This window comes from Suricata suricatta, chromosome 12 (assembly GCF_006229205.1).
Source record: "Suricata suricatta isolate VVHF042 chromosome 12, meerkat_22Aug2017_6uvM2_HiC, whole genome shotgun sequence".
NCBI classification, from domain to species: Eukaryota; Metazoa; Chordata; class Mammalia; order Carnivora; family Herpestidae; genus Suricata; species Suricata suricatta.
Window position 1 is genome coordinate 85,438,325 of NC_043711.1, and position 13,728 is coordinate 85,452,052.

At 48.6% G+C, this 13,728-nt stretch overlaps 1 long non-coding RNA gene across 1 annotated transcript; it reads right to left on the reverse strand.

The window, feature by feature from the left end:
* Nucleotides 1-2,541: 2,541 nt before the first annotated feature.
* Nucleotides 2,542-3,508, reverse strand: LOC115273149. Its single transcript, XR_003900710.1, has 3 exons — nt 3,430-3,508; nt 2,700-3,101; nt 2,542-2,566 (listed from the first exon to the last, which is right to left on the reverse strand). It is a non-coding gene; the product is annotated as an uncharacterized LOC115273149 (long non-coding RNA).
* Nucleotides 3,509-13,728: the final 10,220 nt, after the last annotated feature.

A 13,728-nucleotide genomic window follows, 5' to 3' on the forward strand; every position in this document is an offset into this window, starting at 1 on the left:
TGTTGCAGGAGGCTGATGTCTGTAGGCTGTGTTTTCCAGGCTTCTGGGATGATTGGCTTCCGGCTGGCCTGTTGGGCGGTATTGCTGGGAGACTGGACGGTGGGAGGAAGGGAGAAGCCGGGGCATTTCTCCCTCTCGGCCTTCGGTGGCAAACCCAGCTGTGGCTTATCTCCTCCACGTCTCTGGCTCCCCTGTAGCACCATCGCGGTTTCATATTCCAGCCGGTGACCCTGCTCCTGGCTGGCAATGCCACCCCTCCCTCTGTGTCTCAAGTCTAGGCGTGGTGGCAGCCTCCTGCCATTACAGACTCTGAGCTGTTGACTGTCCCCAGTTAGCTTCTTTGCCCTTCCACCGCCTTCCAGTTCTTAAAGTTCTTGTTTTGTAAATATTCAAGTATTTCCTGATTAGACACTGAGCAATCCACTTCCCTATTCGGCTGTAAGTTCTAGGTAGAAAGGGCTCCTTATTGTATCCCCGTGGCCTGGACACAGAGAGGCTCCCAAAAGGTGAATGAATGAGTGAATGAATGAAAACAGAATTTTCTAGCCAGGATCTACTCTTGCTTTGTAAGAGAGAGGGCATAAAGAGAACAAATTTCTCCTGAGATTAATAAATGTTTGGATTTAAACAATATGAATAATAATACTAATGAATTACTTTGTAAATAGAAAAGGCTTTGTGTACCGTTCTGAGTCTGTCCATTTCTTTGCAGACTGTAAAGTTCTGTACCCGCACTGGGCTTTCCTACCATTTCAGCCCACCTCTGCCCTCCTGCTGAGGTGGCTTGCAGGCTGGAGAGGCTGAGAGAAGAAAGGGAACATGACGGATTGGATGGAACAGCTCAGCCAAAGAACAAAAGGCTGGGAGGTGCACAGGGGACAGTGGATGATTTAATCATTACAGGCTCATTAAGGGAAGTCCCTTCCCTTCCTTGCTGCCTCCAAAGCACCTGGACCCCTAGGTGCCCAGCCAGATCCCTTCATTAAAATTTCTCAGAGCCAGGGCCAGGTTGGAAGATGGTCAAGACCTGACAAGGGGAGGAGGCTACAAGGGGCGGGGAGGAGGGGGGCGCATTTCTCTAGAAGTCACCTGGGAATAACAGGGCAGGTGAAACTTGGGATTCAGTTCAGAGAATGAGGGAAAGGGGATATCAGAGATTTTAGGGAGTGACCCAGCCTGTCTTAGATTGGGCTCTCCTAAAGCAGAACCTGAGACAGGGATGTGGGTACAAGTAATTTATTTGGGAGGTAATCACAGGAAGCGGGAGTGAGGGAGATAGGCCTTTGGAGGACTGAGGCTCAATCCTGGGGGACCCTCCGCTTTACTGTGCAGAATCATTCACTCAAAGGCCCGAGCTTTGCCCCAGGGGCCATTAATTCCCTCACACCTCTGGACTGTGCCTGTGGGTGGGCCATGCTTTCCAAAAAAGCTTTGGGGCAGAAAAATTCAGAGACTTCCTCAGGCTGCATACCCAAGGAAGGATGCTGCCAGTGTGCCTGGGCACCAGGCACCACGGCTGCAGCTGAAAGTGAACATGGGGTGTGGCAGGGTCCCCCCATGGCATCGTCCACCCTCTGCTCACCCTGATGTTCTCCAGCCTGGGTGCCCATCCTCCATGGCCCTTCTATTTTCCCTTCCTTCCTTCCTTGGAGAGAGGAAAGCTCAGATGAAGAACCTTCCTGGCCCCTTCCAGGTTGAAGACACTGGGATCCGTTAAGCCAGACATTCCCTTATTCTAAGACTCTAGAATTTGTTTGGAGTTTTGTGACAAGGGCCCTAGGAAAGGGACAAAACAGGATCGGACAAGCGAAATCCACTGATCCAAGCTCCGTGAAGCCTCAGCCAGCCCTGCTGGAGCACTGGGGAGACACCGCCTGCCCGGACCCTTCTGCATCCGCCCTGGCCAGCCCTTCCAATCCCTCCGCTTAGTCTCCAGATGTGGGCTGCCCTGGGAAGGGTGTGACCTCAGGCCACATGCTCTCTGCAGCTGAGGCAGACCCGCAGGAGCCGAGGGTGGCAGGCTGTCAGCGAACCTGCTCCCAGCACCGGGCAGCAAGTCCTTCCTCGAAGGGGTGTCTGGGCAGCCCCTTTCTGTTTACCACAGCAGCCGTGACCATGACCCATCTGTGCGGGAGTTAACAAACTTATTTTTACAGATGAGTTCACAGAGGTTCAGCAACTTGCCCAAGGCAGGTTCCAAAAAGGAAGGAAGAGGGGCGCCTGGGTGGCTCAGTCGGTTAAGTGTCCGACCTCAGCTCAGGTCATAATCTCACGGTTCGTGGGTTTGAGCCCTGCGTCGGGCTCTGTGCTGACAGCTAGCTCAGAGCCTGGAGACTGCTTCAGATTCTGTGTCTCCCTCTCTCTCTCTGTCCCTCCCCTGTTCACTCTCTGTCACTCTCTGTCTCTCACAAATAAATAAAATGTAAAAATATTAAAAAAACAACAACAAAAAACAAACAAAAAGGAAGGAAGACATGGAAGGCAGGTCTGTCCACGGCCAGAGTTTTATGATCTCCTCGCCATAGGATCGCTGTCCTTCGCGCTGGGGATTCACTCTTACACATTTCTTGTAGGTGCAAAAGGTTAGCAGGGTGGGGAGCACTGAGGACCGTCTTCCCCGCGCTGCACCCCCACCAAGCATCCTTAGAATCCATTCCCCCTTCCCCTCATCCACCTTTAGCGCCCTCTTCCTCCCCTACCTCGTGGTCCTCAGGGTCCAGGTGAGTCTCCACTTTCTGCTACAGGACAAGACACGTGACCAGCCCACGCCAATCAGAGCACTCCATTCCTTTAGCTGGGCAACTGGCTCACAGCTGTCACATGACCGGCGGGGACCCAATCAGAGTGAATTCCAGGACTTAGACGTAATTGCCAGAAAAGTCTTGACCTTTCTAGGTGTCCTTGAACCCACAACAGTGTAGAGTTTTTGCTGTTGGTCTGTTTCAGTTTTTCATCCCCGTGTAACAAGCGCTCCCAACACTTAGTGGCTTACAGCAACAGTGACTTATTATTTCTCACGATTCTGTTGGTCGACAGTGGTGCTTTTGTCCCATGCGTGTTGGCTGGGGTCACTCATGTGGCTGCATTCAGCTGTGGCTAGACTGGAAGGACCAAGAAGCAAAGGAGCAGGGGAGTGGGGGAGTGGGGGTTGGGGGTGGAGGGTAAGGGATAGGAAGGTAGGAGTGATTAGCCCCAAGTGCTGGTAATAAAAAGGGACATTTTTTTCTGAGCTTAAAAATGATAACATTGATTGAAAGTCAATCTGATTTTTATCATTAGCACACTAGCGATCCTAAACAACGTTAGGGCTGAATATTCCCCCCAAGGCAACCCCCCCCCCCCCCCCCCCCCAGTACAAAGGATTCTCTCAGGGTCTGGAATCTTTGGGATGATTGTTAGCCGGGTCGCCTCAGATCTCCTCTGGGAGACCTTTATTCCCATGTGGCTGTCATCTTCACGACTTCTCCACATGGTCTCTCTCTCCAGCACGGCGGCCTCGACTTGCTCACGGTGGCAGCGCAGCAGGATGCCAAGAGGGAGCACTTCAAGAAGTCAAGCACAGATGTGCAAGTGCTTCTATAGCCTTTCCTTGCATCACATACACTCATATTATGACGGCCAAGGCGCATCACATGGTCAAGCCCCGCATTAAATGTAGGAGGGGACCCACAAGGGCATGAATACTGGGAAGCATGGCCCATTATAGGCCACCAATGTAACAGTCTACTACATGGGGGCTCGGAAAGGAGGGTGAAGCAGACCCCTGAGCTGCGGGGTTATCTGGCAGGGCCCTTAAATTAGACAGATGCACTCAGACTTGTATTTCAGGAGACCATAATAAAAGGGCTGTTTGCAAAGGTGTCAACAGTATTTAGGGAATTTGACAAAGGAGGTTCCTCTGGGATAGTAGTAGTGGGAAACCTTTATCACCCTTAGGCCTGAAGGGCAAGAACAGGATGTGGTTACCAGAATCCAGAGAGAGGAGCTGTGGCTCTAAGAGAGAGCTGCCTGACGGGAGTTGGGGCTTTGGTAGAGCCAGATGACAGGGAGGAACCCTGGAGGAGAAATAGTCCACCTGCGTCTTCTCCCTCCTTCTGCTAGATCCCCTTGCTTCCTATTGGCCAGACCCTACTGGAAGCCAGAGGGTGGGGGGCTTGCTGATGTGGTCCGTGCAGGTGGGCCTCCAAGCCCCAGAGCAGAGGGGAGCTCTGCAGGGTCCACAGAAGATACCCAGCATTAGGACTGCTCCTGGGAAACCAGAAACATGAAGTAGCAAGCACAAGCCCAAGAGGCTAGATGGAAAGACCCGGGACGTTATCATCTGGGCTTCTGATTCCAGCAGAGCCTGAAGCAGCTCCGTTCTTGGGCTTTTTACCTATGTAAGCTAATACACATGTTTTTGTTTTTGTTTTTTAGTGCCTAGGCCAGGATAGGTTGGTTTCTGTCTGGTGCAACCGTAGGGTCCCTGACTGATATACTCTCACTAAGGGGCTGGCCCTTTATTTACTTTATTTTTTTAAGAGAGAGAGAGGGTGCAAGTGAGCGAAGGGCAGAGAGAGATAGGGACAGAGAGAGAGAAAGAAACAGAAGCAGGGCTCGAGCTCAGCCGGTGCAGGTCTCGAACTTACAAGCTGTGAGATCATGACCTGAGCCGAAATCAGATGCTTAGCTGACTGAGCCACCCAGGTGCCCAAGGAGGAGCTGGTCCCTTAACAGGGATGATGACATTCCACTCTCATCGAAGTCCTAAGGGGTCCGCAGGGCAATTAACATTGCAAATGAGCTAACTGAGAGGTTAAAGGATTTGGCCAAGTCATCTGGCTCATTCATGGCAGAGATGGGAGGTGACTTCAGACCAGCCTCAATATTCCAGCCACATTTAGCCACTCTCTGTCTCTTGATTATGCCATGCTCTCTTGTCTCTGGATCTTTACTGGGTTCAAGAGTGTCCCCTTCCCTAAAAAAGCCAAGTCCTAACTCCAAGCACCTACAAATGTGAGCTTATTTGAAAATAACATCTTTGAAAATGTAATTAAGTTGAGGATCTTGAGATGAGATCATCCTGCCCTTAGAAAGGAGAAGGAGATGTGAGTCAGAGACCCAGAGGGGCAGGCATGTGAAGACAGAGAGCAGTGGCAGAGATTGGAGTGGTGCATCCACAAGCCAAGGAATACCAGGGCTTGCCTCCCACCACCAGAAGCTAGGAAAGACACAGGAAACAGATTCTTTCTCGCAGCTCCAGAAACTACAAACCCTACTGATTCCTGGATTTTAGACTTCTGACCTCCAAAACTGTGAGAAAATTTCTGTTGTTACAGAGCTTGTTGTAATTTGTTATGACAGCCCTAGGAAACTAATACAGGACCTTTGCACATGCTGTTTTACTGGCCTGTAATATAATCCTCTTCCCTTCCCCAACCCTGCACTCCACTCTGCCCTTTGGTGTTTATAATAAATCTGCACAGAAGAAAGGGGGCCTTTCAGGAATCACTCACACTGCCTCCTTGCATGTTTTTCTTCTTTGACCTAGAGGTTTTGCCACCTCCTCCAAGAAGACTTCCCCATGTTCCTACTCTTCTCTGGAATTCCACAGTTCCCTAACCTGCCTCTGCCACAATTGTGCTGGCACTGTCTGTTGACATGGCTTGTTTTTCCCTCCCCTGCTGGACCAAGCACACTTACAGGCAAGGATGGTGCACGGCTCCTCTTTATGGACATAGCAGTGCCTAACACAGGTTTAGGCACAGCAGAGCTAGTCACTAATGTTTGCTGCATGAATAAATGAGTGAATGTTCAGTTCCCGTCCCATTCTGCTCCGTATGGACCTCTGCCCCTCAGGGGAGTAACCCTTTCTAGAAGCACATGTGAAATAGCTCCAGATCAGCAGCCAGGGAGGGGGCAGGATACTCACCCTCGAGTTCAGCTGTACTTTAGCACAGCTGTCCTGCCCGTGATGCCAAGGTCCTGTCAGAGGCGTGACAAACAACTTGGCTGATGGCTTATAATGTCAGAGATGATGGAAACAGGGAGGCGATGGCTGAAAGAATGGGTTGGGGACGCTTGTCATAACTTTATTTGTGGGAGGTGAGTTCCTGTCGGCCGGGTGATGGATGGCACCGGGGCAGGCACAATACAGACCGTGCCACAGCATCTCCCCTTTCTCTTGAAGCCAAATGACTTTGGGGATGAAAAATGACTTTCTTGGGAGAATCGGGGGAGGGGAACTTCAGGAGAAGGGGGCTATGTGGTTGGCACCTTGGAGCGACTTTTGCTTTTCTCTCTGAGAGTTGAGTTTTGTCTAGTCCAGCCGGATAGTGTCTTTTCTTCCTTTCTCCCTCCCTTCCTTCCAAGGAGATTATTGGTAATCATCTCAGATACATTACCTGGCTTAATCTTTAAAACTGCCTAAAAAGGAATGTGTACTTTTATAGATGGGAAGCTGAGGCTTGAAGGAGAAAATATAATATCTTAAATTGCCTGGGAAGGAAGTGGCAGGATTTGGACGTGGGTCGAATGACTCTGAACCCTGACCTCTCTGCATAACGATGTAATAAAGACCATGTACGGAGCATGTGCTAAAGTCTTTGGAAGCACAGTGAAGAGAGTAATTAATCTGATGAGAAAAAGTCAGGGAAGACTTTCCGGAAGAGAAGATATTTGAGTTGATTCTTAAAGGGTGAATAAAATGATAACTGGTAGAGAAAAGGATGCTGGGGGTTGGGAAGGGAGAAGAGAGGAGTGACAACCACTCTTCCCTGCCCGCAACAGAACCATCCTGTTACAATGGCCATCGGCATTATTAAGCCATTTTGTGAAATTTCCATTTGCCTTGTGAGTGATTAGGTTGGAAACAGGAATGGGAACAATTCTGGCCAATGAGATACAGGGAATGTTTTCTCAAGGATTCCTGGGAAGTCTGGGAAAGGTTTTCTTGTTCTCAGAAAGGAAAAGACCCTCTTCTTGTGCAAGATGTAGTCATGTCTGTACTTGATGCCTGGAGCTGTGGCAGCCGTCTTGTGACCTGGTGGAGAAATTGACACACTAATGCTGGCTCGGTGGGACGATGGAAGGGACATCACTGGGCTGCTGAATTAAAGGCTCCTGAAGCCATCAAACCTTGGAACTTAATCTTTAGTTGATACACATTTCTCACTGCTGAGAAACCACTGTTGGTGGTTTCAAATTTTTGCAGCCTAAAGGTTCGGACTGATTCAAGAGCTAAAGAGGATACCAAGACACATTGTTGCTTCCACAGCTCAGGCTTGGAGAAGAGATAAAGCTGAGGGTTAAAGGTATAGGCTTTGCAGTTAGACAGAGCTGGCTTCAAGTACTGGCTTGGCCACTTCCTACTTGTGTGACATTAGGCATGTTACTTAATGCCCTTGACGTTCAATTCTTGGGAATGAGAATAATACATCATAGGGCTTGATGATAAAGTCAGGTACTGCATGTAAAGGGCTGCTTAGTGCAGGGCAGGGTGCATAGTAAGTACTCATTATATCACCCTTATAGCAGCCGTCCTTACTATCATTATTTAATTTTTTGGCCTCCAAGAAGCTTTTATATTCTCCTCATACACTTGCCTGACTCACACTCACCCTAACACTAGAGTTGGCTCATCCCCACTTGCCCTAATTGAATTCCCTTTGATACTGTGATTGTAGCCTATACTGTGATAGGCTTTGAGGTCTTAGAACTGTATTCCAAGCTGGAGGAGGAGAAGGGAGAGGCTGGAGTCAGGTCATGGCGGTCACCACATCATGTCATGTTCCAGCAGGAGTTAGCATAGATGGGGTTGAGGTTCTGTGGCCAGAGGTCAGCCCCAGGTGGACCTATGTAAGGGGCCTTCCCCTTGGTCAAGGCTGCTTGGACCCTTCACATCTCAAGCAGCTAAATTAGTTTGCATCTTAAGGTCCTTGAGAGCAGTGAGAAGCAGGTGTCAGTGAAGGAGAGTATTTACCAGGCAGCTAGAGCGGCACGTTCACCCCAACCGGGGCCTTACCAACAGACACCACTGTAGCCGGCAGACGATAAAGCTAAGCCCTAGGCCCACTCTCTGAGCCTCTTTGACTTGGACCAAGGGTTTGCTCTCTGCGTGTATTCTGTCTGACTCTCTGTTTGGTTTCCCACCATTGCTGTTGGTGACGGTTTTCATTTCAGAGAGGCACAGCCTTGGACTTAATTCTGAAGTCAGTATTTCCAAGTGTCGAAGGCATCCTTTGTTGTACTGGGCCTACTTTCATGCAGGCATCTTTTTCTTTGGCCCCTCCCCTCTGGTTATAGTTAATTGGGCCAGAGGTGGGCACCTGACCAGAGCTAAGCCAATCAGAAAACTTCCATTGGATTCTCAAACCTAAGGGCAGAGCCAATCCCCTTCTAAGGTAGAGCTGTGGGATTTAAATCCGGAGGCTACAGCTAGTCATGCCTCCCACCATGTGGAAGGAGCCAGAATGCAATGTGAGAGGATGAGGAAAACAGAAACAACTAATGGCAGGAAGGTCCCTACCCTCTGAGTCCATGGTACCTGGTTTTCTGAGTTCGAAAGGGGACCATGGCCCGGCTTCAGCCAGGAGCAGTTAATCTTTCTCAAGTACCAGGAACCAATACATTGTCCTTGTTCCTTGACTAGTTCAAGTGGAACTTCTGTCCTAGTGACAAGAACCTTGATGGACACCCTCCCAAGCCTTAGTGCTGCCCCAGGGCCTGGCTTGGCCTTCCTATTTCAGGGTCCCTGCTCTTTTCCATTTCCAACCTCAGCTAGGAGTCCAAACCAACTCCCGAGGCCCTGGGATGGCTTCTGCCCTTCTTACCCCACGCACTCTCCCTGGATGACCTTGTCCACTTCCATGGCTCAGCCTCCACAACCTCCATATGCTTAAACCTCCCAACCGCCTCACTCCATTCTGGACCCCATCTGAGCTCCTGGCTTTTCAGACATGGTGGAGACATGTTGGTCACCTTAACAGTGGGTATCAGTATTCTTCCCTTAAACAACTACTTGGGTTGAAGGGACACCTTGATAAGCTTCCTACAGAGCAGGTGAAGTCCCTTAGGGCATGGAAGTGAGCAAGCACTAAGGTATCCTGGCCTTTTGGCTAAAATCAAGTGTAGTATCAGGTATCAGTGAGGTGGTTGGAAGGCGGTGAGGTGGGAATCGGCTCACCACAGGTAAGGGGGAAGGAGGAAAGAAGTGAAGAGCTCAGGGGCACGGGTGAAGAACCAGTGGGGTGGCAGGAGGGAGGGGGAGCAAACAGCGAGGTATGAGACTTGGATGTTATGTTAAGGAAAGACCAGGAGAGAGAGCCACCCCCCATTCCAGTAGCCTGGGGATCACCCAACACTTTGAAAATAAGGGATTTCTTATCAGAAAGAAAGTAGAATGTAATAGTTAGCTGGGCACATGCAAGGCTTACACTGCCTATGTGAAATCTGGTTATGCCTGGCTGTGTGACCCTGGGCTAGTTACCTAACTCCTCTGAGACTTGGTTCCATCATCTATAGAATAGAGACATTGTTAGGATGAGTGTGGGCATGTGCTGGGCCTTGGGACAACAACATCAACAACAAAAAATTGAAGTTCAGAGTATCTACGGACTCACCCAAGGTCACAGAGTCAACCAGGATGGGGAGGCAGGCTGCAAACCCACGAATGGCTGATCTCAGAGGGTCTCAGGATCCCTCCCCAAAGGTGGCTTCATGGAGACAGGACCAAGGCCAGGGCCTACAGCTCAGGGCTGGGCTTCTGCAGTTTGAATCCTTGCTCCTGGGGGCTGGCTCAGCCCAGCGAGGCTGAGAGTTCACATTGCTTCTCTCCCTCCCCCCACCTTCCCTCCTCCCGCTCTCCAGGACAGTATTTCCCTGGGGCTCCCACTACCAATTTGCAGAGCAAAGCCACGCACAGGCAGTTCAAGGGTGGCGCGAGCTCAGCGGCTCTGGTATTGTTTTTAATTCAATATTTTGTCCCTGTGCGCCAGACTCCTTTATTGGATGAGAACACTGTTATTGGATCCTGCCCTGCAGGAGGAAACGCAGGCTTCCCCAAACGATGGCAGTGAGGTTGTTCTAGAGTCTGATGAGTCAAGGCAGGGCGAGAAGACAGCAGAGAGTTCCAGAAAATCTGCTGGTTACAAGCTGTTCGGTGACACGCACAAAAATATTAACATATGTATTCTTGACCTTTTGCCTTGCCCTCCCTTCCAGGGAGGACAAAGCCCAGGAGGCAGCCTTCACATCGCCCTCCTCCACGTTTTCCTGCTTATCCGCTGGATATCAGGATCCTGCTGAGGTTACCTCCTTTGTTCCGTGTGCCCAATGTCACTCTGTCCAGACCCGGAACATCTCCTGCCTTGACAACTGGTCTACCCCATCCTCCCCTGCAGCCCTCAAACCCATTGTCCTTATGATAGGTTATCTTAATTGGGATTTCCTGAAAGACAGGGATCCAGATATACAGAGTTTATCTGGAGTGATCTCCGGAAGCACGGCAGGTGAGTGAGAAAGGGGGACAGGGAAGGGAAGGCAGCCCTGCAAGGGTTATCATAGTTTACACTGTGGATGCCTGGGCTTGATCCCGCTGCGTATTTCTGGGAGCCAGTGAGCAACACATAGCTCACGGTTGTCCCACCTGAGTGAGGGAGCTGATGTTTATCCACGAAGTTCATCAGGCTGAGCACAGTTCTGGAGGCTGGGGGGAAGGGGTGTTAATTCTCTGGCATCACTGACCTGTGCCACAGATTCAAGTGGTCAGAGAAAGTCCTTGGGTGAAAAATACGAGTGCTGGCATTTGGAACCGGAAGCCTGCCCAGTGTACCCTGAAATGGAAGGAAGGGCAAGGGCATATGGGTGGGAGGCACCGACAGCATGTCTTCCATACAGACACGCCCCTTAACTTAAAGCCCTCTGGTGGGTTCCCTTTGCAGTTTGGGGTAAAGACCCAAATGCTTTCTGATGTTCTACAAGGTTTCAGTGGGCTGGCCCCTGTCCATCTCTGCTGATTCACCACACAACCATCCCTGTCTCTCTGGGCTCCAGCCTTCCTGGCCTTTCCTCCGTTCCTCAAATGTGCTTTCTCTCACCACAGGACCTTTGAACATGCTGATCCCACTGTCTGGTCCTTTCACATCACCTTAATCATTCCTACACATCCTTTAGATCTCTGGACAGCCCAATACCATCTCCCAGGCTGGCTACGTTCCCTCTGTTCTCCACTGAGATATATTTTTTCCTCTGAGTCTGTATTTGTGTGATTATGTAATTAATGTCTGTCTCCTACCAGACTCTGGACTCCAGAGGCCAGAAAGCTGCATTATGTATAAGCAAGAACATGATAAATATCTTGACGGAATGAATGGAGGCATGAGAATTTCAGGGAGCCCTTTCTTGTGCCGGTCGGAATACCAGGAACAGAGATGAATTCGAAAGAAACTAAGAGCCTAAGCTGATTCATATAGGAGGGCCATAGCTAGAGAGAGGAGGCAAGAGAGAAGCTGGCTAAGATTCCAGAGGGCAGGATAAGAGAGGAAATATTGGGCTGGTGGCGTGCACACTAGACAGTGGGTTAGACATGGGTGCGGAGGATTGTTAGGACATTTCCATGCTTGCTATGCAATAATGCCCTGTGCTGTTTCACCAGGAATGTTTCAAGGGTTTTTTTGTTTTTGTTTTTGTTTTTGTTTTTTGTATGTATGGGTTCCTCCTGTATGTCATCTTTTATGAAGACTTGGCCCAAGACAGTTCACTTCCTGTGGTCCATACCTGTGTATTATGTGTGTTCTATCCGTATCATGATTTGATAAAAAGATCACTTTTAAGTCACACTAAACTTGGGCTTGGATCCTCGCACAGCTCTTTCTAGCTGTTTCTAGCAATCTAGCCTTGGGCAGATCACTTACCCTCTCTGAGTACTGATTTTCTCATCGGTAAAGAAAGGGTCCCCTCCTGGCCTTGTATGGTTGTTGGGAGGCCCAGTGCCTGATACGTAGTTTGGATGTTTGATAAATCATGCTATCATGCCCCAACATAACACATGACTTCATATACCAACATTAATTGAGCACTTACTCTGTGCTGGGCATACTCATTCTTCTTGAGTCATGAAAAAAAATTTTTTTTAATGTTTACTTATTTTCGAGAGACAGACAGAGTGAGAGCAGAGGAGGGGCAGAGAGAGAGGGAGACACAGAATCCGAAGCAGGCTCCAGGCTCTGAGCTGTCAGCACAGAGTCCAATGCAGGGCTCGAACTCACGAACCACGAGATCATGACCTGAGTTGAAGTCGGACACTTAACCAACTGAGCTACCCAGGTGCCCCCATTCTTCTCAAGTCCTCAGCAACACTGTGAGGTAAGTGTTTGAGGACGACATTTAAGAGTTCACTGAATCTTACCCCTTCTTCTAGAGCTCATGGAGTCACATTTCCTAATTTTCTTGTACATTGTAGTGTCTGTGGGACTCCTTTCTGGACAGCAGATGAGGACAGAAGTGAAACACCCTATTTCCAAGTAGACTCCTACTTACACCTCTCATGAACCTCCACATTCTCTTTTTTCACCCACTGACTGGAGGCTAAGTTCTTCAAGGCCCTGGGGGCTGGCAGAGCCACAGAGTGGAAGGCAACTGTTCTGAGTCGATGTGTAGAAGGCCACGGCCAAACATCCACATCAGGCTATTTAATGTGCAAGAAATACACAGTCATTTTGTTGTTTATTACAGAAATTAGACTGCTTCGATTATTCCACTTTTTTAACCCACATTTTGAAGATAATGGAAGAGAGAGGCTCGGGAGGGTGAAGTGACTTGCTCAGGGTTGTACAGCCAAACACTGCAGGGCTGGGATTCCGAGGCCGGAACATGTTTAAAATGTGACTTTTTTTTTTAAATTTAAAAATTTTATTTTTTTTACTTTATAAAGTTTCATATTTTTTTTAACATATGCAATTATTTTCCATCATTTACAATACAGTAGTTGCAATGACACTCCAAACAGAATAGCAAAGTAAAAAATCAAAACACCAACTTCTGTTTCATGTAATTAGACTTATACAGAAATTAGAAGGTTAAGTAACAACTAGTTAATCACCTAATTTCACAGCTATCTGAAGTGGCAATTGTTATATAGCAGCTTATCTATGATACATTCAAGATACATGATACAATTTATTACTTGTTCATAGGCTACAACACAGCCTGCTTAATACCTTTCCTTAAATTCCACCTCTATACTACAATATGCTGATGGCTGCTTCCCTCTTCATAGGCTCTCAATAAATATTTGTTGAATGGATGCAATTAAGAGTCTTAATTCCCTAGCCTAAATGTTAAGAACCTAAGGGGAAAAGTAGAACAAAGATAAATTGCAGAAAGACAAAAGAAAAAAGAAAAAAAAAGAAACAGAGAGAAAGAAATATCAAGATGTGTGGATTGCCTCCCCTACAATGTAAGTTTCTGGAAAGGCATATGCTTTTTTTTTTTTTAAGTGTTTATTTATCTTTGAGAAAGAAAGCAACAGAGTGCAAGTGAAGGAGGGGCAGAGAGAGAGACACACACAGAATGTGAAGCAGGTTGCAGGCTCTGAGCAGTCAGCACAGAGCCTGATGTGGGGCTCGAATATATGAACAGTGAGATCATGACCTGAGCTGAAGTTGGATACTTTACCGACTGAGCTACCCAGGCACCCCAAGACATATGCTTTATTGTACTCATTTTTAAATGTTTCTTGGCACCGGGCAC